General features: G+C 55.9%; 1 protein-coding gene across 1 annotated transcript in view; it reads left to right on the forward strand.

Annotated features, from left to right (window-relative positions):
• The first annotated feature begins 12,569 nt into the window (after positions 1–12,569).
• The window catches only part of GRIK4 (glutamate ionotropic receptor kainate type subunit 4), a 436,484-nt gene continuing 426,877 nt past the window's right edge, over positions 12,570–22,176 (forward strand). Inside the window, exon 1 of the mRNA XM_062198401.1 lies at positions 12,570–12,617. The gene's annotated coding sequence lies outside the window, so the exon portion shown is untranslated. The remainder of the gene's footprint in view (positions 12,618–22,176) is intronic.

Raw genomic sequence — 22,176 nt, forward strand, 5'->3', positions numbered from 1 at the left:
TGGAAGCTTTTGTGCAATCAGAGCGCAGGTGGGGCACACCAGTCCTACACAGGGCCACCTGTTAAAGTAAGAGCCTCTGATATTCTCAGCCATCTTTTTTCTTTGAGAAGTTGGTTTATTTAGGATGAGTTCGAACATGGTTGGGAAATTCAGCTGCAGTACATTTGTAGTGCCTAATCCTGGCTTCCTGTAGGGGTATTTGCACACTCATGAGGTGTGTGAGGAAAGTTCTGGATCTTGAAATGTGAGTTATGATTAAGTTCTCAGCATTTTTCTTCCTCTTAGGAATATTCTGAGCTTAATTGCAATTAAGGCCGGGCATAACGAGACAGATGAAGCGGGAATTCTTCTGTTTACAGCTAGATCAGCTTGGCAATCACTGACGAGCTGATTGATTAATTGATTGACTTATTCCCGGCTTGGTTTCGATGCAGGGGAGCAGGGTGTTTGAAGATGATCTGAGATGGAGAAAATGAAACAGGCCTTCCGGGAAAGGAGGCCACACACCAGGATCTCTTACAAGATTTTTTTTTCCCCCTTTCAAAAACGTCTCTCTGATTTTCTCCTTTTCTGTTCCCACTGTAGCCTGATCATTTTGCTGCACATCTTCCCCACCGACACCCCTGCATAAATTGCCTCCTACTGTTCTACAATCTGTCACGCACATGGCTGCCCATCCAGCTTCTCCCAGAACACTGCTTTTCATCACGCACTCGCCTGCCCGAGAACCTCCGCCGGCTCCATGGTTACTGCTCTGTTGAGACTTCACTCTGCTTAGTTTCTGAAAAGCCCATAGTTCCTGTGGCCAACCTGATTGCTCTGTACTTGTCATCAGGAAGCCTCCTCTCCAGGAAGGTTCAGCCTCTTTCCTGTCGTTCCCCCATCTGGCGTCCCTGGTGCTGCCTGCGTCTTCGCTGTTCCCTGCGCCTGGAACACACCATTTCTTCGTCTCTGGGCAGGTCCCGCTCATCTTGCCAAGCTTGCCCTTTTCACTTGTTTGGAGCACGAGTTACCGGTCTCGCTGCCCGATTCTTCCGGCAGTTGTGTTATTCCTCATGGCCCACCTGACCCCCACGTTTCCACTTAGAGAATTGTTGAGCTCCCGCTGTATTCAGGGTGGAGCACCATCCATTGCAGAGGATTCAAAGATGAATGTTCCAAGTCCTCCTCTGCAACTTACTGGGTACGCGCCATGTGTCAGGGGCTCTGTACTTGGCTTGTGTCACCCCTCATCTTCCCAGGAACCCCTAGAGGGAAGTGGGTTTTCTCCTTTTTTATAGAAGAGGAACAGAAGCTAGTGGTGGTGATGTTCTAGTGGCACAGCCAGGATTCAGAACAAGCTCTGTCTTCCACTGAAGCTGTGTATACTGTTACCCAGCTGTGCGCATAGTTTCTGCCCTTAAAAGTATTTGTAACCAAATAGTGAACACAAGTACATAAGAATCACTTTTCTGCCTTTCTCTCTCACCGAGTCACAGTCCACACTGGACTTAAGGGTAGAAATCCTAAAAATTTTGTATTTTATTCAAGGTGCTTGATCTTGAAAATGACTTGAATGTAGCTGAACCTGGAAAAGCCTAAACCAACCAGCTGAATTATGCTGAGTAGTAGAGAGTAAAAAAGGGAGAGTTAGTAGGTTAGGGAGACTAGTGGGAGACTATTGCAATATCCAAATGAGAAGCTTAAATTTGATAGAGTAACTGAATGGGAAAAAATGGTGTAGCTGAAGTAGAATTCACTGATGTTGGCAGGTCAGTTAATATGCAGCATACAGGAGAGGGAGGAGTCAAACAAATAGTTGTATTACAAACCTAAGAGATTGGTGTTACCATTAACAGAGAAGCATGGAGGAGAGAGAAGCTTTGAGGGGAAATTATGGTATAATTTTGGCCATGTTAGATAGCATTATTATACCCACTTTGGAATATCCAGCAACAAGTTGCTAATGAGTTGTAGAGCTGAATCGACTTGAATGTTAGTTGACCCAGTTGGATTAAAGACAGGAACCTTGATTTTGTAGAATTTAGAGCTGAAATTACTTGAGAGGATTATCAGTTGGTGAAAGGGTGGACAAAATAAGGCATATGTGTACAGTAGAGTATTAGCCATAAACAAGGCATGGAGTCTGAAACCTGCTACGTGGTGAACCTGGAGAACTAAGGGCAGGAGCCAGTGACACGAGGCCACGTGCCACGTGATTGTTTTGTATGAAATGTCCACGTAGTGACAGAAAGTAGGTGAGTGGTTGCCAGAGGCTGAGGAGAGGGGGGAAGGTTAGAGTGAGGGGTGATGGTCGCACAACCTTGCAGACACGTCAAAAATCATTGAATTGTACATGTAAGATGATGAGTTTTATGGTATATGAATGACAGCTTTTTTAAAAATTGGAAGAGAAAAGTACCTCAGCGGTCACTCATTTTGTCCCCAACCCAAGTCACTCAGCGCCTTCCTGCACACTCCGGTTGTGTCCCCTGCCACGGGGCGCTTACCCCGCCCAACTCTAACAGCCCGTTCCCCCCGGTCCATGTCTTGGGAGCTCTCATTGCTCTGTGTGGCACAGTGGGTAAAGGAGTGTGGTGTCTGCACATCCGACAGTCCTGGCTTTGCACTTTCTAACCTGTACAGCATGGGGGGAGTTAGTTAACTTCACCAGGCCCCAGCTTCATCATTTGCAGAATGGAGGCAGTAACTGGACCTACCTCATGGTTGTTGAAAGTAGAATTGGTGTGGAGTGTACACAGTGCCGGCAGGGAAACATTGGGCAAATGGTAGCAGTTCGTTTTTGTGTTATTTCTTGGTGCCTCTCCCAGTGTGAGATCCTTAGAGCTCAGTTACTACAGTTTGTTCTTTGCACTGTTGCGATGAGCTGTGAACGGGTGTGGTTACTTTCTGTTTGCTGATAATCCTCATGGGGTCTACTGGTGCATTTCCGGTAGGTCAGCTTGGCTTCTCCAGGGGTCACGTGTTTGCCTGCCACCCCCCACCTCCGGCCCGGCAGCTGCAGACAGTGGGCAGGGCGCCAGGGAGTTTCCTGCTCAGTGTGTGCTTTCCCCCTCCCTGAAGATCCAGGGAGATTGAAGGAATCGAGAGTGGTTTCACTGAGCCTCAGACCGCTGATCTGAACCTAGTACCCCCATGCTCTTTGGCAGCCAAACCATAGAGAAGCAGTTTGTAAAGTGTGTTCGGGTAAGGAGGAGTTGTTTTCTTCTAGATTCTTGTAACCTCAGACTTCTGTTCTGGTTTTGGCCAAGATTAAACAGATGCTATGAAATGTTGTAGTGCCCAAAGCTTAGACAGGAGACAATTTATTTTGCTTCAATCATCTAGAAGATTCGGCAACCTTTTACAAGCTGTTTGCTGTATTTTATGTCGAGTGCAATCCTGGTGTTAGCAGAAGATGTCTGGGTAATCTCTTCTATTGCTTCGTAAACCACTGTAATAACCAACAGTGGCAGCCTTCAGTAGCTGTGCACCGGGGGAGCATCCCCTCCCATGCTCACCTCTCTGCTTCCCAATCCCTACCCTCACCTTATTCTCCACCATCTCCCCCACCCCCTGCTGGCAGCTGGAACCACAGACCGAAACAGCTACTTTGAGGGGACCAGAAAACAGGTTGCCTCTCCCTCCTGCTGCTTTAACTGGCTGGTTTGTTTCCAGATGTGTGGAGTGAGACATATTGGTCCTAATCAATGTCTTAACCTTCTTGTTATTTATTCAGCTCTGCTGAATATATTGTATTAAACTCAGCTGCATGGATGGGAGGGTGCATCTGAATTTCTCTGGAGACATCATAACATTTCCTATTATCTGAGGTTATTGCTTTGCGAGGATATTAGCAAGCAGCTTTGCTACTGGAAACTACATTGCTTCCCTCCTCCTTTGGTCCCCAAACAGTTCTGAATTAACATGGAAACCAAGTTTAATTTCTTGACTCATCTTTTCTGGTTTGGAATCTCTTTCTCCTTTTCATTCCATTGCCAATAATTTGGTGCATCCATCTGTGTGTTTCCTCTGACCCTGCCACTGATGATGTGATTAGCCACCGTCCCCCCCATTCTGTTGCTTTTCATTTTCTTTTAAATAATTTCTGATCACATGTGCTGTCTTTATTTAGATCCAAGGTACAATTAGGGGAGAGCTGAACAAAAGAGCCCTCTTTCTTCCTCCCCTGTGAAGCCGGGTGCGTCCCACTCCTGCAGGGCCGGGTCTTCGGTAGTAGCTGTCTTCTTTGTAGGCAAATCCAGATGTGCATTTGTTTATTTTGTGCTTAATGAGATTCTCCAGATATTGTTACTTTGAACCACTGCTTCTATTTTTATTAGCTAACGTTTATTAAATGTCAACCATGCCCTCTATTCAACACAGACAACAGCAGCTGTACTGAGTCTGGGATGCTTACTTTCGGCCCTGCTGACTTAGAAAACCTATATAGTGCACAGTGTATGTCATCATGGGGAGATGTTTTCCAAGTATTTTTTTAGTCTATTAATGAACGCTGGACCCAGCCTCTGGGTGAGACATTATCTGAAACTAGACACATGTAAAACAAGCACAAAATAAGAAGGGAAAATAAAATACACTTGAACTTACTTTAAAATTGATTATTTTTAACCTTAAATTGTACTCTTATTTCAAGTGCTAGGTTGAGTTTTCCGGCTACTCGGCTCTCACCCATGCTTTCTCTTCTACAAGAAATGTTTTGATCTCTTCATTTGGCTCAAGGCAAAGCTGGTGACTTGGCTCAGTGACAAGACCAGAGCCTTACAGAGCAAGAGCTTGGGCTGTGGCTCCTGCGGCTCAGCTGGCTTCAGGGAAATACTTCACACCTAGAGTTCTGTGCACATCACAGCAGAACAGGGGCTGGTAAACTGTAGCAGGAGAGCAATATTCTGACTTACAATCAGAAAACACAACGTTAAGGCTCATAATTCTGCTCAATAGGTTACTCTCCTATCTCGGAAACAACAATGACACAACTCAGAGGGTTGAAATGAGGAGCCGATATGGTGGCCACAGAAAGCACGTTGTAAACTATTAAGTGCTGTGCAAGCGTTAGTTGTCAGGCACAACAAGTCGTGTATGCAAGTGTGTTTATTCACTCGTTCAGATTGTATTTAATGAGTAAGTAGTAGGGGCAGCAGTGTTGTCCTGAGAACTGAAACTGATGGGGTCGACCACTAGGGAAGTGGGCAGGGCAGTGCTGTGTCCTCCCTGTGGCAAGAGCCACACCCACCCACCTGTGCATCCCCAGTACCAAGGACAGCGCCAGGCCCCCAGGAGCCACTGAGTAATTGCTCACTAAGTTCAACTAACCTTGAAAAGCTCAGCCCCAGGAGTGACCTCCATTGTTCAATGAACTTTCCCTCCCCTGTGAGACAGATGCCTCTGTCAGGACTGGAAAATGAAGACCCTAGGTTTGGGGGTTGGGAGAGAGAAGAGAGTTTCTGGTCAGTTACTAGCCATGCAGCCGTTAGTGCATAGTTGTTTTTGCCTGGACACACCTCTTGGGCTTTTAGTTCTCAATCTCGTTTTTCTAGCCCTCTCTCCCCACCATTTTTAAAATAACAGAAGGCCTAATTAATTAGCATTTGAGAGTTGGCCGCTCCGTCAGGGTGGGGGAAGAAGCATGGCTGGGAGCCCATTTGTATTCAGAAGAACAAGGTGTGACTGGATGCGCTGAGCAAGCCCTCCTGCCTCAAGCAGGAGGTACAGGGTGACTGTCAGGCAGGCGAGCAGATGCTGAGACATTTGTCATGTTTGATTCACCTTCTATCCCTGGAGGGGTGTGCATGTGTGTGTGTTCCAAAAAGTCATTTTGAAAGCAAGTGTGGTGGTCATCTATTCAGATGGGCCTTATTCTGGGACTATCTTCCTTTCATGTCAATAGATTCTCTGTTTTAAGCAAAGCCACGGAGAATGTCAATAATATCACTTTTGTCAATAGAGCACTCAAGTAGGTAAGTAGTGCGTGTCCTAGTATTAAGTATCTTCACTTTATTTAAAGAAAAGTATCCACAGAAGTATCTACCGAAAAAAGCCCAAATACATCAGGCAAGTTTTTACTTTCAACAGATAGTGTGACATTTCTCCAAAGATTCAGATATACTCTTAGCCTGGGGCCAAGGAGACAGACTGAGAATCCAAGAATTTAGAGACGGAAGGTAGCTCATTCAGCCTCCTAATGTACTGCTGGAGTACCCTCTGCGGCAGTCCTGGCAGACGGCCATCCATCTGCTTGTATCCTTCCTGTGCTGGGGAGCTCATTATCTCTGAGGCAACTCATAAATCCTTCCTTATTTGAGCTAAAATTGGCCTCTGTGACTTCTGTCCATTGGTCTTGGTTGTGCAGCAACATGGAAAGATCTTAAATATTTGAAGACAGCCACCACATCTTCCTTTTAGTCTTTTCCAAATTAAGATAATTGAATTCTTTTACAAATGAGATTTTTTTGCCTGGAATCTGGAAGAGCGAGAATGGAAATGACTGCATGTTAAACCGTAGTCCCTGGCATTAAATTTTTGCCATAATTGCGCTGGTGATGGATCTCTCCTAGTATTTCAAACTTGGGCATAGCTCAGGACCCGGTATTGTGCTTGAATGTCACCTATCCCTCATTTAGCTAGGATGAGAACAGAATCTGTGCTGGTTGAGCGGAAGTCCTGCCGTTGTGTTGTGTTCCTTTTGTTATTCTGAACTCCTTAAAGAGACCTCAAGCTCCTAATATCGCTGTGAGGTCAAATTTAAAACTCTAGTAGGGCAAATGAAATGCACCATACTAAAAGCTTTTTGAAAGTAGAAACCATGCCCAGTTTTTCTTTCTGTCCCCTTTAGTGCCCAACACTGTACCTGGCAAATGAAAGATGCTTGAATTACTGCTCTACTGAGTTGTAAAAGAGAAATGGCCAGCATTATGCTGAAATGAGTACGTGTGCATGTGTGACTCCATGGTCTACATACATGCACAGACTCACATGCAAACAGATAGATACACACACAGATATTTGCACACATTTGCCCTCAAGTATTCTCTGATATCCTGTGCCATACCATAATGATTCACAGGAAGACTTAGTGCCCCTGTTCAGACAACACTATATTCAGGATAAATTTCAAATCCCAGCCACCTGGGGTAATCTGAAAACTGCCACCTTATTTTTGATCTCTGAGGGTTGCTGGCGCTGAGAAGACAGATCCTTCTCTCTGTTCTTGCCATTGCTAAAAGGATTATGCTTTGCTCTCAGGTGCAGAATGCCAGCCTGTTCCCCACCCTCCTACCTGTTCCCCACCTTCCCCCTGTTCAACCGGACTGTTTGCTCAGCCACTGCTGTTCCTGGGGAAGAAGGAAGACGGGAAAAGGGTGGGAAAGGGAGTGCGTAGCCTGTCACCCTGTCTGACCCGAACACGCTGCACCCCTTCGCCCAGTAGTCTCTGACCAGCCTCCAGCATGCAGCGAGATTCCCTCCTGGAGACGGGAGTTCCGGGTTTGAGCCCAGCTCTGCTGCTTCCTTCCTGAGCGGTTTCTATCTAGGCCACTGTGTACTGGAACCGACCTAGACTAGCTGTGAGGATCACACGAAGAACAGCAAGTACAACACTGCTCTCAGGAGCGCTCCCAAGCCTCTGCTGGTGCCACTGAATGCAAGGCCCCTCTTCCCACCTACAGCAGGTGCACTGCTAGAGCTCCAGCCCCCGCACAGGTCCCAGGAAGACTCAGACTGAGAGTTCTGGGCGCGCACCTCGCTGGGGCTTTCTAAAGGCCTTCAGCTGCCTCTCGCTCTCGCTCTCGCTCACTTTCTCGCTCAGAGACAGAGCTCCCATGTGCCGGTTCACCCCCCAAATGCTCACAATAGTCCGCATCGGGATGATCTCAAACCGCGAGGCAGATACTCAATCCAGGTCTCCCCATGGGTGGCAGGAGCCCAATTACCTGAGCCCTCACTGCCGCCTCTCAGGGTGTGCACTAGCAGGAAGCTGGGGTCAGGAGGCAGAGGTGGATGTTCACGCCAGGCCCCACGGTATAGGACACCAGCGTCTTAACTGTCAGGCCAAATGACCGCTCCTGACCGCAGCTCAAATTACCGTAAGCCGTATGCCCCTGCCCGCACCCCCAGCCAGGCTATGACCGTGTCACATACAGTGAATTCTGCATGTGAGCACCACGCAGAAAATGCCTGATGTCAGAATGGACCCAAACTGTTGGAAGGAGAGTGTGTTATCTCTACAGATTCTGTTATTCGACTGTGAACTTCAGGAGGGCAGGCCCTGATTTGTCCTGCTTTCTGTTTCGTCTGGTGCCTGGCACAAGGATTTCTCAAAGAGCTAATTGCCATGGCAGCTCAGCTCCTGCAGAGAGGTGAGTGGAAACTGAGAGGCGTGGTGAGAAGGAATGAGGGTCCCACATGAGGGATGACAGCAGGGTTGCCACATGACGGGCAGGCTGTGTTTGGATCAAGGATAATCTGGAATTTAAAATTTCAGTGTGAACACTATTCTTTATGCCTAGATTAGTAATATGGAGATGAGAGATGTTGCAGAAGGGACTTGTGTTCTGATATGGCCGACAGGTGAGGGTGGGGCCCTTTAACATTAGATGTAGTCTTTGCAGCCAGCTGGGCTGGATGATATGCTAATAGGAGGCATGAGGGCTCTGTTGCCATCTGAGCTGCATGCATTCGTATTTGCTCTTTGCCCACACTGGTCCATAACGTGACTGGGCAAAACCAATGCATATTGCATTCATTAAGGCACGAGTAAGAATCAAAGACCATTTCTCCTTCTAAGTTCAATTCCACTTTCTAGGACATGCTTCCTTAGGAATGAACCACTCACCTCCCAGACAGGTGACAAGAACACAGAATTTCTTTTCTTTTCAATCTTTTTTTTTTTTTTTTTTTTGGACAGGCAGAGTTTGACAGTGAGAGAGAGACAAAGAGAAAGGTCTTCCTTCCGTTGGTTCACTCCCCAAATGGCCACTACAGCCAGCGCGCTACGCTGACCCGAAGCCAGGAGCCAGGTGCTTCTCCTGGTCTCCCATGTGGGTGCAGGGCCCAAGCACTTGGGCCATCCTCCACTGTACTCCCAGGCCACAGCAGAGAGCTGGACTGGAAGAGGAGCAACCGGGACAGAACCCAGCGCCCCAACTGGGACTAGAACCTGGGGTGCAGGCACCGCAGGTGGAGGATTAGCCTAGTGAGCCGTGGCGCCAGCCCAGAATTTCTTTTAATCTGGGGGTCAACGTACTCTGGCAGACTGGATTAATCTTAATACCGTATGGCAATATGGATGTGCCACCTGGCGTCTGCTGCCTTCACCCTCAAGTTCTCAAATGTGAACCTCAACTTCAGCTTAGGTTCGCAAAGACTTCAAGCTTCACAAAGACCCCTAGCTTCATACTGGCTAGCGGGAGGATTTCTTCTGCTCGTCAGCGGTGAGGACAGGAGCAAATGTGAGTGCCAGAATTGAGGGCCCCACCAAAGCTTACTCTGTAAGTCCTCATTCCCATCACAGACCTTTGGCCAAGAAATGGCAGGAAAATCTAAGATCAGGTGTTCTGCTCTGTGGATATACCTGAGGCCAACAGAAAGAAGGGAGACGCTAAAATAGAACTCCAGGAGAACGGGGTCGCAGATGGTCACTGAGAGCAGATGCGGTCTGTGACAGACTAACAGGAGCTGGGAGGGTCCAAGGGAGGAAGTGATTAAGTCTGTCGGGAAGGCACTGGACAGTAAGGTATGCACACTTTCAGTAGGAGACGGTTCCTAAACTCAGTTCTCAGAGGGAAGGAGGAAGTTGGGGGTCCATGTGGGGATGAGGGGCCGGGGGCTTCCAGGTGGACTTCCGTGTCTTCAAGAGGCATCAAGATGACCAGAGGACAAGAGGCAGTTTGGCACGGTGGAGTCTGAAATGGAAGCTGGGCTGAGATTGCATTCCACTTTACCTTCTAGAGGGTATGGGGTCCTGAAGGGCTTTAAGCCAGGGTTCAGCTCCATCATCGCCCTTGGCAGCCATTGAGAATGTGTTGGAGGGGCCCAGACTAAAGGCAGGGCACCGGGTAGAAGGCTGAGCAATGGGAGGACAAGCCCCCAGGTCACCACCTGCCAGGCCGGCCCTGTTGATGCAGTGGGATCATTTGTACTTGTGACGAACCTTCAAAGAGACCTTGGCAAGAGCCAAGACAAGGCAGAAACAACGAAGGGAAAAGCTAGGAATAAATCCAGGGGGACAAACACCCTCCTTAAGGCTGCAGCCACCAAAGCACCCGAGCATGCTGCACCCTGTATGTGCAGATCGGCTGAGCCACTGGCCGCCAGGGACGCTTCAGACTGCAAGTCCTAGAGGAGGCCCCCAACTCCCAACACTTCTGCTTTGCCATTCAAGGCGGCAGGCCCCCCTTACCCCCGCAGCTGCAGAATCCCACCCCTAGAGCTGAGCTGGGGAAGGCAGTCTGGCTGGAACTTGGACTAAGCAGTCGCCCTACCATTCAGGACCAGACAAGGTGGGAAGCACACAGGGCCTCCCAAGGGCTTAGCAGCTGGCGGCCTAGGGAAGGCACACAAGCTGGGCGGCTGAAAGCCCGGGCCTCCCTGCTGTTAGCAGTGGAACAAACAAAGGATCTGCTTGGCGGGAAGGAAGGCCAGAGCCAAGGCTGCCTCTGGAGCCATCAGCACTCTCAGGAGCCAGCAGCTCCCTCCTCCTTCCCTGGTTAGCGGGATGAGCTCAGGGGCGAAAGAAGCGTTCCACGGAGACAGCACTTTCCCTAGCAAACACTGAACTCTCCATCTCGCTGGTCTGCATCCTTCCAGTAGAAGGGTGCCAGGGGTCACACCTGGCATTTCCGAGCCTGAAGGCACGTTAGACCTCAGCGACGCCCTCCTTCTCAGTGCCTCTCTGGCACGGGTCTCAGGGGCGCCCGCCACTCTTCCCCCGCGCGCTCGGGCTCAAGCTGCTGTCCTGTGCACTGTGCAAAGCTGGAGGAGGAAGCTAGAGGGAGCAGAGCCGCAGTCCGGAGTGGGTTCTGGGGCTGAGCATTTGGCCCTGCGGTTAGGACACTCGCGTCCTGGATCAGTGCCTGGGTTGGGTTCCTGGCTCTGCTCCTCTTTCCAGCCTCCTGCGACTGCACACTGTGGGAGGCAGCGGACGATGGCTCCCGTTCTTGGGTCTCTGCCACCCATGTGGGGGACCCGGATGGAGTTCTGGGCTCTTGGCTGCAGCCTGGTCCAGCCCTGGCTGTTGCAGGTGCTTGAAGAGTGAGCCAGCAGATGGAAGATCTCCGTGTCTCTGCCTTTCAAACAGACAATTTTAAAAGAAATTAGCTCCGGGTAGCCCCTTCATCCCAGGAGGCGGCTTTCTCACACCTGATCTGGAAGTTTCCACAGGGTTCCTTGTTTGTAAGATGGGGTCAGGCTCCCCTGAACACCTGCAGAAATCGCACTTGCGTGAGCAGGCACACAGGTGCCGGAGACAGGGAGCCCTCCGGCATGGCGCCCGCCCTCCCTGAGGCGCATCCACGCGTCAAGCCCCGCGTGGAGGAGGTGGCGCAGGGTTAGGCTGGCCCGCCTGCCGCCCACATCGCCCCCCGCAGCCCAGAAGGCCGAGTCCTGCAGGGAATGAATGACTGCGATCGCGGGTGTGCCGCCGCGGGGCTGCTGTGGTCAGCTCCGTGGTCCCTTCAAGGCGCTCTGTGGGTTAGAAGAGAGGAGCCAATAGGTTTGCGGAGGTCGCATGCCCCTTGGGCCCCTTTCTCGTCCCCAGCCTGCTGCTCCGACATTGCGCCTCGGAGGGCTTGGTTACCCCCTTGGTCCTGCCCCTCGCTACCTGCGTGTCTGGGATGGTCCCTTCGCCTCTCCCAGCCTCGGGATGCTCTCCCGTGGCCAGCAGGTGACAGCTCCCCTCAGGACGCTTGCACTCCTGAAACAGTGGGGCTGGTCAGCCTCCCGCGCTCCGGCTTCCGCCCGCGGGCGCTGCAGTCCGCTGTCACCCGGCGCGCTCGTCCCTCGCGCTGCTCCCCACGCGCCACCAGGAGGCGCCCTTCGCCCGCCGAAGCCGGCCGGGCGAATCACTCCCCGGGCCGGGGAGGGCAGCCCCTTGGCGCAGGGCGGTGGAGGGTGCGGGCTACGCCGGGGTTCCCCACCTGAGCGCCACACTCCGCAGCACCCGCCCGGCCGCGCGCGCCCCTCCGCTGGGCCCCGGCGCCCGGGTCGCCGCAAGTTTGCTCCCGGCCACTCGGACCCGTCCCCACCCCGCCGCCGCTGCCCCTGGGCTCCGGGCGCACCCGGCCGAGGCACCGAGCGGTCGCAGGGGGCGTGCGGGCTGCGCGCGGGGCGCCCACTGGGCCCCGAAGGGGCGCCCCCCCCACGCCCGCCGGCGGCCGAGCGCGGGGCCGCCGCAGTTCCCGCGCTGCCCGCCGGGCGGCGCCCCGCGCCTCCCCGCGCGCCTCCCGCGCTCCCCGCGCCCGGCTCGCTCGCAGCCGGACACAGACTCTGCCTTCAGCTGCCGGCGGATCGTGCTGGAGCCGCCGCGGCTGCCGCGGAAGGGGAACACAGGAAAACAGCAGCCCCGCGGCCGGCCCCGCGTCGCCCGGCCCCCGGCTCGGCCCCCGGCGTGCGGAGCCGCCCAGGTAAGGGCAGCGGCCCGCCGCGGCGCCCCCCAGCCCCGGCCTGCCCCCCGGGTCCCGCCCGCGCCGGCCGCCCGCGCCCCGACTTCTGACGTCTCCGCCGCTCCTGCCCTCGGGGGCCGCGGCCCGCGCCCCGGCCCTGCGCCCCCGCCCCTCTGCCGCCCTCGGCCCGCCGGCCCCGCGCTCCGTGCTGCGTCCCCGGGCTCGCGGCCGGAGCCCGCCGCTCTGCCCCGGAGTTCCCGTCCCCGCGCCCGCCGCCTCGCTGCGCAGCCCTTCCGCGGCTCCCGGTCCAACTCGCAGCCCTGCCTCTGCCCCCTGCAGGGCTGCCGGCCCCTTCCCGACGCCGCCGCCTCTGCCCCCGGCTCAGCCCTGCGTCCCCTCGCAGCCCCCTCCCCCTTCCCTCGCTGCCAGCTGCCTGGGCTGCCCCCTGCCCCTGCGCTGGACTCCGGCCACCACCACACCCCCCTCCCCCTCCGCCCTGCTTGGGGGAGGCAGCGTCCTCCCAGAAAGGACCCTCCTCCCGCGACTCGGGGGGCTCCCCGCCATCCCACCCTAGTTCAGCCGAGTGGGAAGTGAGAGCGAAACTCCAGAGACCTGCATTGGGCGCGGGAGGGGGAGGGGGCTGGCTGGCGGGGGAGGGGAGCCCACTGAGCGGCTCTCCAGGGCTGGGCGCCCCGGGACCTGGGTGGGACAGGAGGTGGTCCAAGGCGCCCCGGAGCACCTGTGTCTTTCCCCCTCGGCGCCCTGGCGCTGAGGAAAGTGAGGGGAGAGTTGGCGGGGGGCCTGGGGCTGGGAGAGGAGGCCGCCCAGGGGTTGGGCCGGGCCCTGTGGCCCTGCTGCCTGGCAGCGGTGGGGCAATGCGGGCCGAGCTGCTCCCCAGCTGGACCTGGGGCTGCGTGGCTCTTGGCATCTGTACTTGATGCTGCCATCTTCCTCTCGGTGCTGTTGTCTGGCGATGCCACGCGGTGCCACCTCCCTGCCTCCCTCCAGTGGCTCTCCTGGGCACATCTCCCAAGGGCCTGGGCAGGCCAGGAAGAGGCAGGGAGCTCTGGGCTCTGCTGGGCCCCTTGGCCAGGCGGTGGGCCTCGGTGGAGGCCAGACCAAGACCGGCCAGGAGGACCGGCCCGGTGGGGAACAAAGGGAACTCCCTTCCCTTTCCTTGCCTGGGGGTCACCTGCGTGGTGGTGACACTTCTAGGAGCATCAGGAGCAGTTGGAGTGGCACCTCCAGGGCCAGGGGCCTCCTGGGTGGGCCGTGGGCCCCCCGGGATAGAAAGCCTGCTCAGTGTCTGCCTGGGAGTCTGTGCTGGCGTGGCTGGGGCCGAGGGGTCTGGTGCGGGTCTGCTGTGGCCCAGGCCCGGCAGGGGAGGAAGTCCCTGGAATTCCGCCGGGCATCATCAGGCCCTCTTTTTGCTGAAGCCTCGGCTCAGGCCTCGTCATTAATCAGGTTTATTATTTTCTTCGCTGGCTGGATGTGTTCCTCAAGGTCACGACCCTTTGGAGAGTTAATCTAATATGCACACATTACAGCGTCTGGGTTTGTTTAATTTTCTGTGTTTTATGCATTTCCTGTGGCTGGGGCTTGCCCAGCGGCCTCTTACCTGTCTCACCTGCTCCACCTCACCCCATCCTCCTTGGCATCTGTCCCTTGGGATCCAGAGGCAGCTGGCCTGGAGGGTGGGGGAGCAGCAGATGCGGGGTGCGGTGGGGGGCAAAAGGAGAGGAGGACTTGGTTTTCTGTTTCCCCATCCCCTGCCCAGGCCACTGATCTGCACCCAAAGTTCTTCAGGGAGCCTGGGTCTGCTTCGCAGTCTGACTGTCCCCTGAGGACAGAGTGGGAACTTCTGCCGACTGGGAGAGAAGTGGAGGACCTAGGGAGAAGGTTCCAGCTGCTGGGTGCTGGTGGGGGGCATGCTGGATGGGGGCGCTCAGCTGTCCCTGAGTTGGATCTGAGCCTGCAGAGGTAGCTGGAGGGAGGGAGGGGAGGCCGCCCTAGTGAGATGGGATCACAGCTCAGAAAGCAAGCGGAGCCAGGTGGAGGAAGCTGGCCGTGGGCAGGTGGCTGGCGTGGGTGGGCAGCCAGGTGCGTGTGTGTACACGGGAGGACGCGCCTCTTGGTACCCCGGCCTCGGACTCGTCCCTGCGGTGTGTGCTGAGTTCTGCACCCTTCCATGTGCTTTCCAGAAAAATGACTTCGTTCGATGGCTGTGAGCTGGACGGCCAGCAGCCTGTGAGGAGGGGTCTCAGGGCCCTGCAGACGTGGGGGCCGTGGGCCCCCGGTGCAGTGCTCTCGGGAGACTGCTGGCTGCCTGTCACAGCCCCGGCCTCTGATCACTTCACCCTGTCACTCTCTTGCGGCGTAGCACTTTCAGTCCTCCCCATAGGACTGACTGCCTTGGCGTCCCCACCCCCCGTGCCCCACCCCAGGCCTTCAGGGGTCTGCTTGTTCTGCCTCGCACTCAGTGCTCCACTGGTCCCTGGAACACCTGTGCCCACTCCCCAACCCCCCGCCTGCTCCTCTTGACTCCCCCCACCGGCATCGCCCAGGGGGGCGGCTCCTTGACCCCTCCTTCTTCAGCCGTCCCCACCGGACTCCTTGTGTGTCAGCCCCCTCCATTTCTTTGCACACCTCTCCTGTCCATCCCGACCTTGGCTTCCTCATTGCCACTGTCCCCATCGGGGCCTTGAGCTGCTCAGCACCGGCTTTGGTAAGGAGGGAGGGCTTCCTGGCTGGCCGTCCAGGCACCTGCTGCTCTGTCTGTCCGCCTACAAATGTGGCCTAACCCCTGGGCACCCTGTCTCACCGCCCTCGGCAGCCCCTGGCCTACTGGGTACCGTTCGGATGCCTTTGCTTGGAGTAGCAGGCCCCCCGCGTGTGAGCCCAAGCCTCGGGACACACCATGGCACCTGGCATGACCCTCCGCCTGCTCCCTCCTCCTGGCCCAGCCCAGCTCTCCTCTTCCTTCCTGCTCATCCACATCTCCCCGCTTGCACAGTGCAGGTGACAGAGCTGGTGTTGCCGACACCCGCCTCCCATTGGAGTTCGAGTCCCAGCTCCTCCACTTCTCAGCCAGGAAGGCAGTGGAGGATTACCCAAGTGCTCAAGCCCTGGCCACCCACGAGGGAGAACCAGATGGAGTTCCAGGCTCCGGGCTTCAGCCTGGGCCAGCCCCAGCCATTGTGGCCATTTGGAGAGTGAATGAGACGATGGAAGATATCTCTCTGTTTCTCCCTTGTGTAACTCTTCCTGTCAAATAAATGAGTACATCTTTAGAGGAAAAAACAAACAAGGAACAAGTGAATCCGTACAGACATGGGGGGATGGCAGCTCCAGCGCCCGACTTCCTGTCCCAGCATTGCTCCCTACATGGCCTTGGGCAGACAGCTTCACCTCTCAGAGCCTCACTTTTCTCATCTGTAAAATGGGAATGGTCTAGTCTGCTTCAGGAGGGTTGGCAGCATGGAACACAAGAGGGCAGGAGTCTTCCATGACACGGGTGAGGCCCAGGTGGGGACCCCTCCCACTTTCTCTCTGGTTTGGCTGTGTTGGTGCCTGGCTCCTGCCTGGCACTGACTGCCATCTGTCCCTGGTGGCCTCCTCACCCAGAGGGAGTATCTTTGAGGGGCCAGACCTTTGACTTTTCACATGCCCCGGCTCCTAACGGGGGTCCTTCAGCACCCCATACATTGCACCTGTACATAGTAGCCACCTAAGAAGTAGTTGCTACTTTGTAGTAACCTTTTGTCCTATAACATAGGGGTTGCTGCACATGGAGCAAATCCAGTATGAACAGAAACCTCTTACCCCCTAGTACCAGGCTAGGTAAATGGACCCGGCAGGAGGGAGTAGATTGCGGGGGTGCCGACCGCCGTGGCTGTGTCATCCCACTGCCCTGTGAGGGAGCAGTAAATTGCTGCACGCGTGTTGACCACGTGCTCTGCCCCCGTGGCTCCAGCACCCCAGCTACCCGTGAGTTAGCAGTGAGCACCTCCGTCTTTACAGATGGGGACAGGTTCTCGGCGGGTCCTGCGGTGCCGGTCACACACCTGCTCCCTATCACAGACCCGTGAGGGCTGTGGACCCCGGCGACTTCCCCTACAGTGGGCAGCATTCTCTTTGAAAAGGTGAGAGGGTGGGCGCTATAAAATGCTTCATCCCGGGTCTCGAAGCAGCTGGACGCTCGGACTGTTCCCATGCAGCTCAGCGGGGACAGGGGTCACCTGGTCCCTGAGTGTCAGGCACTACCCTGCTGCCCTGGCCTGTTGAGGATCCCATTGGGGAGTGCACCTAGAGGCGCGCGTGTTGTTGTGCAAAGCAGGTGTTCGGCCCAGCGGGAGCCCAGGCCAGGGGCTCCACGGCCCTGGAGGAAGGGCCAAGTGGAGGGCGCAGAGGGGCTGCACAGGCAGCGCCAGGGGAGAGGGGAGGGGCAAGCGGCAGAGTGGACGGGGCAAGAGGAGGGAGAGTCCGCGGCAAAGGGCTCCTCTGGAGGAGGAGCAGGGTGTCAGGGTGGACCAGGGTGGGGGTGGGTGGGAGGTAGACATAACTGAATTCAAGACAGCCTTGAACTCCAGAGAAGAGGCTCAGGTGGAGGCACCAGGCAGGGGGCTGACATTGAAGATTCCTGGGGAGATGATGCTGTGCTGCGAGAGGGGCTGAGGCTGGGCGAGGGGGTGCACCTGGCGGGGCCTGGGGAAGCATCTACAGTGCAGGTGCAGCACGGGAGGCTGACTTCTGGACTTCCAGCCTGGCAGAGCGGGGAAGCCAAGAAGGGGGAGCTGACGAGTGTGTCCCGAGACAGGCCCCAGGGAGGTGCCTGGAGCGGCTGGGGGACCAGCCCACGTGGCCCTGGGGTGCCTGGCTGGCAGCAGCACCTGGACAAGGGCACCAGGACCCAGGCGTCTGTGAAGGCTGACTCTCATCCCCCGCTCTCCCAGCTGCCCTCAGTGCACACCCGCCATATGACACGGTGACATGGGGACCCCGTGCCCAGCACGCACCACGCTTCGGTTCTTCCTTCTGTGTCTGTGGCCCCTCGGGGACAGAGTGCAGAGCTTCCGTCCAAGGGGGCAGGGACCGCATCTGCTTTGCTCATTGGGGTGTCCCTGGTGCTTGCACACAGCAGCTGCTAAGTAAATATTTGTCCTATTTAAGGGGCCGCAACTCGTGTTTAGCAAACGTTTGTAACGGAGAGAGATTCACAGACTGCGGAGGGTGAAGAGTGGAGAGGAGGGCCGTGTAGGCCCCAGGCTTCTGGGAGCTGGTGTCCCAGGGCTCCCAGGTGAGGCCACACTTCCGGATGTCTGCCACCCCTCCCCTTCTTGGGCGCCAACCGCTCGGCACTGGTCTGTGTGGTTGCTGGGCCCCGAGGCTGCCCGGCTGCCCTGCCTCCACCCTGAGTTGGGCGTTGGCCAGTCCTGCAATACTGGGAGGTGGTGGGCAGGCTCGAGGGGGCCCTCCATCAGCCCCTCCCCTTCACCTGTAAGGTGGTCCAGCAGAGAGCAGGACAAGCCAAGAGGTGATGAAAGTCGCTGCTAGGGTACTGGGGGTTGTTTTAGCCCTGGAGACGTTGAACCGGCATCTGGGGTATGCAGAATCTCAGTGGGCTTCTCGGAGGTGGTGTGCAGGGGGCCACTGGGAGTGGAAAACCAGGCTACTTACGGCTGCCTCAGTTTGCCCCACATGAGCATGGGCACATACTGAGCTCCACATTGCAGAACTCCTGATCCAGAGAGCTCATGGCAGCCCCCAGGAAGCAGAGGCGGGGGTGGCTTCCCAGGCCAGGGGAGTCACAGCAGCAAAGGGCTTCCCTGGAGGAGGAGCAGGGTGTCAGGGTGGACCAGGGTGGGGGTAGGAGTGTGGCTGTGGAGTGAATACGTGTTTGGAGTTGGAGTTTAAGGGCCCGAGTTAAGGAAGAGGATTTAATGGAATGAGAAATCAATAGCCCAGAGGAGGTTGAGATGTGTAAGTGAGGGACTAGCTTGGCCGCGAGGCACACTTAATAAAAAAGAAAAGTTGAAGAGGACATGGAGGGTGGAGGCCTGGCTCAGGGGACGGGAGCTGGGCCTGGCTGCTCTGCCGTCCCGTGTGTGCAGTCCAGAGCAGGCTCGCTGCGAGGGAGGGTGTGTTTCGGGAGTGAAGCGAAGGGTCACCCTCTGTAGCTGTCTGCCCATTCGGTGACCTGGCTGGGCACCTGGCTCGCTCGCCTGAGGCTGGGTGGGGCAGGGGCTGGCCACTTCTGCTCAGATGTCCCAGCTCCTCCCTGCACTCTGAGAAAGGAGCGGGACGAGACAGGCGTGAGCTGTGTAACCTCAGCAGGTGCAGCGCGTGTCGGTCAGTGGTGCACTTGTTAGAAGTGTTAGTACGTTCTCCTGCTGTGAGAGCATCTCTCATCAGATTCTACAGAGCAATGTTCCTAGAAGGTGGCTGATGGGCCGAGGGCCTTGCCCTTTGTGAAGGTGGCACGACCTTTTTTTTTTTTCTTCCAATCTGAGAATCCTGGAGTGGGTCCTGGACACTGAATCCCGGGCCATAGATGGCTGCAGGACTGCAGCGGTTCAGTGCCTTATCCACACTGTCCAACAGGGGGCAGCAGAGCAAGGGCAGAAGCCCAGGCTGCCCAGCTTGCAGCCCTTTTCCTGGCTCCGGTGACCTCCACGTGGGAGTGAGAGGACTGGAAAGAGAGACTTCAACAGATGGTTTGTCCCTTCAATTAGGAAACGAAATCAGACTAGAGGGGCGGGTGTTGTGTCTCAGCAGGTCGGGCCACCACTTAGGACATCCACATCTGTGCAGGTTTGGGTCCCAGCTGCTCTGCTTCCAACCCAGCCTCCTGCTAATGTGTCCTCCAGTGCTTTGGCCCCTGCTACCCATGTGGGAGACCCAGACGGAGTTCTGGCTCCTGGCTTCAGCGTGGCCCAGCCCTGGCTGTTGCAGGCATTTGGGGAGTAAAGTAAACCAGCAGATGAAAGACCTCCCTCTCTCTGCTGCTTCGCCTTTGAAGTAGATGAATAATAAGTAAATGAAATTAAAATCAGATTAGAACTGAGCGGGAGAATGCTCTTGATTTTTTAAAAGATTTATTTATTTATTTGAAAGTCAGAGTTAGGCAGAGAGAGAGAGAGAGAGAGAGAGAGAGGTCTTCCATCCACTGGTTCACTCCCCAGATGGCCACAACGGCCAGAGCTGTGCTGATCCGAAGCCAGGAGCTTCTTCTGGGTCTCCCCCCTGGGTGCAGGAGCCCAAGCACTTGGGCCATCTTCCACTACTTTCCCAGGCCATAGCAGAGAGCTGGATCAGAAGTGGAGCAGCCGGGACTCGAACCAGCGCCAGCATTTCAGGCCAGGACATTAACTCTGCGCCACAGTTCCGGCCCCATACTCTTGATTTTGTAAGGCACTGGACTGTGGGCTTGTTGGGGGCAGGGGGAGGGCCTTGCTGGCACTAGGCAGACACACAACAGCTGTGAATTTGACAGCAGCAACGCCAGCAGTAACAGTCACTTTCACTGAACGCTTACTAAATGTCGTGCCCGTGCAGAGCGCTTCCGTGGATGTCTCGGTGAATTCCCTCAGTCACTGCTACGGGCTGCGTGTTTGTGTCTCCCCACATCTCACGTGCTCAGATCCTAACCCCCAAGGTGAAGGTGATGGCATGAGGAGGTGGGGCCTTTGGGCAGTGCTTAGGTCACGAGCGCGGAGCCTCAGGAGTGAGGTCAGCGCCCTTGCTCCCCGGAGAGCCTCCCTCACCCGAGGGTGAGCCAGAGAGCTGGCCCTCGCTGGACACTGTATCCGCGGGCTCCTTGGTCCTGCACTTCCCAGCCTCGGCAACTTTGAGAAATGGATTCCTGTCATTTATAAGCTACCTGGTTTATTTATTTATTTTTTTTAAGATTTTATTTATTTATTTGAGAGGTAGAGTTACAGACAGTGAGAGGGATAGACAGAGAGGTCTTCCATCCACTGGTTCACTCCCCAGATGGCCGCAATGGCCAGAGTTGCGCCGATCTAAAGCCAGGAGCCAGGAGCTCCTTCTGGGTCTCCCACATGGGTGCAGGGACCTGAGCACTTGGGCCATCCTCCACTGCTTTCTCAGGCCACAGCAGAGAGCTGGATCAGAAGTGGAGCAGCGGGACTAGAATCGGTGCCCGTAAGGGATGCCGGCGCTGCAGACGGAGGATTAACCTACTGCACCACAGCGCTGGCCCCTTACAGTGTTTTGTCAGCGTAGCCCACGTGGACCGAGACGCACACCTTAAGGTGCTACTGTCGCACCACGTTCCAGAGGGTGAGCTGAGGTGCAGAGTCGCTGGCTGGTTTCTGGGAAGTTTCCTAGCTGGGGTGGAGCGGAGCTGACATGGCACACAGGCAGTCTGATTTCAAACCCTTTTTGGCAGCTCTGTGTGTGTGCGTGTGTGTGTGTACTTGTGTGCACACATGCATGGAATCCCCGCTTTCCCTCTGACTCCTTACTCCTCAAGCTTGTCTTCAGAGCTGACACCCCAAGCCCCTGCCTGTCCTACTGGCAGCCAGCATGGGGGCGGCCAGTGGGTCCCCATGCCTCTGCCACTTTGGTCTTTCCTTGGCTTGGCTTCTTTGACTGCTGATGGAGAGGGCCACTGGCAACACTGGACAATCAGTGAAGGACCCGGGAAGTCCTGGCAGGACCAGCCGGGGGCCGGCCCGCTCACCGCCGCCTCCAGGCCCAGCCCGTTGCCCCCTGCTGTCCGCGGCTGTTAGCTGGGGGTCGGCAGATAGCATGAGGGGGGTCCGAGGCAGCAGGGCGAGGGGGCGCGATTGTTCCTGCCGTGCGTGTGTTGCTCCCAACCGCGTCTCCCCAGCCCAGTTCGTAAGATCAGGACAGGTGTCAGGGTAGGAACGGGGGCTGCCCTCTTTTTGGTGGCAGCGGAGGGGTCTGCAGAGTTGGAGAAGACTAGCGTGAGTCTTCGGGAGCCTTGGCCGCACAGCGGGCCTAGCCCTGGAGCTGCAGGACCACTTAGGCTGTCAGCTTGCTGGCAGTTTTTCACTCCGCCCCTCCCCCGATGCAGAGGTCTCCAAGGGCCCCAACCTGAGAGGCAGGAGGGCTGGGGGTGGAGGAGATTATTGTTCCGGACTCTGGAATGTCAGTAACTAGCCGGAAACCCCATAATTATTTGATTGGGAAATTGAATCAGGCCACAAAGCCTCCTGCTCCCTGCCAGGGCTCTGCAGGCTGCCCGGGGCCTGCCCACATGGCACGGGAACACCTGCTCTCCCCAGGTTGAAGCCGTTACACAGAATAGAGCAGCGTTTGTCCAGCAATGACAATGGCTATTTGATTGCTGGGAAAAGCACAGCCAGGGAGGTTAAATGAATCATAGAATCTTGTTCCTGGAAGGAGCTTGAGATCATTGCCCCCAGCGTCCCAGCGGATGCTCCTGCAGACGGAGCCCCCAGGGGATGCTCCTGCAGCCCCTCGCCCGGCTCCCCTCTCCGCGTTCCCTTCTCCCTCTCCTCCACCGCCTCTTCTGCAAGCTGACGCCGAGCACCTGCGCCATCCAGGGGCCGCTCTAGGTGCTTTAGAGCTT

This window comes from Lepus europaeus, chromosome 7 (genome assembly GCF_033115175.1).
Source record: "Lepus europaeus isolate LE1 chromosome 7, mLepTim1.pri, whole genome shotgun sequence".
In the NCBI taxonomy this organism is placed as follows: Eukaryota; Metazoa; Chordata; class Mammalia; order Lagomorpha; family Leporidae; genus Lepus; species Lepus europaeus.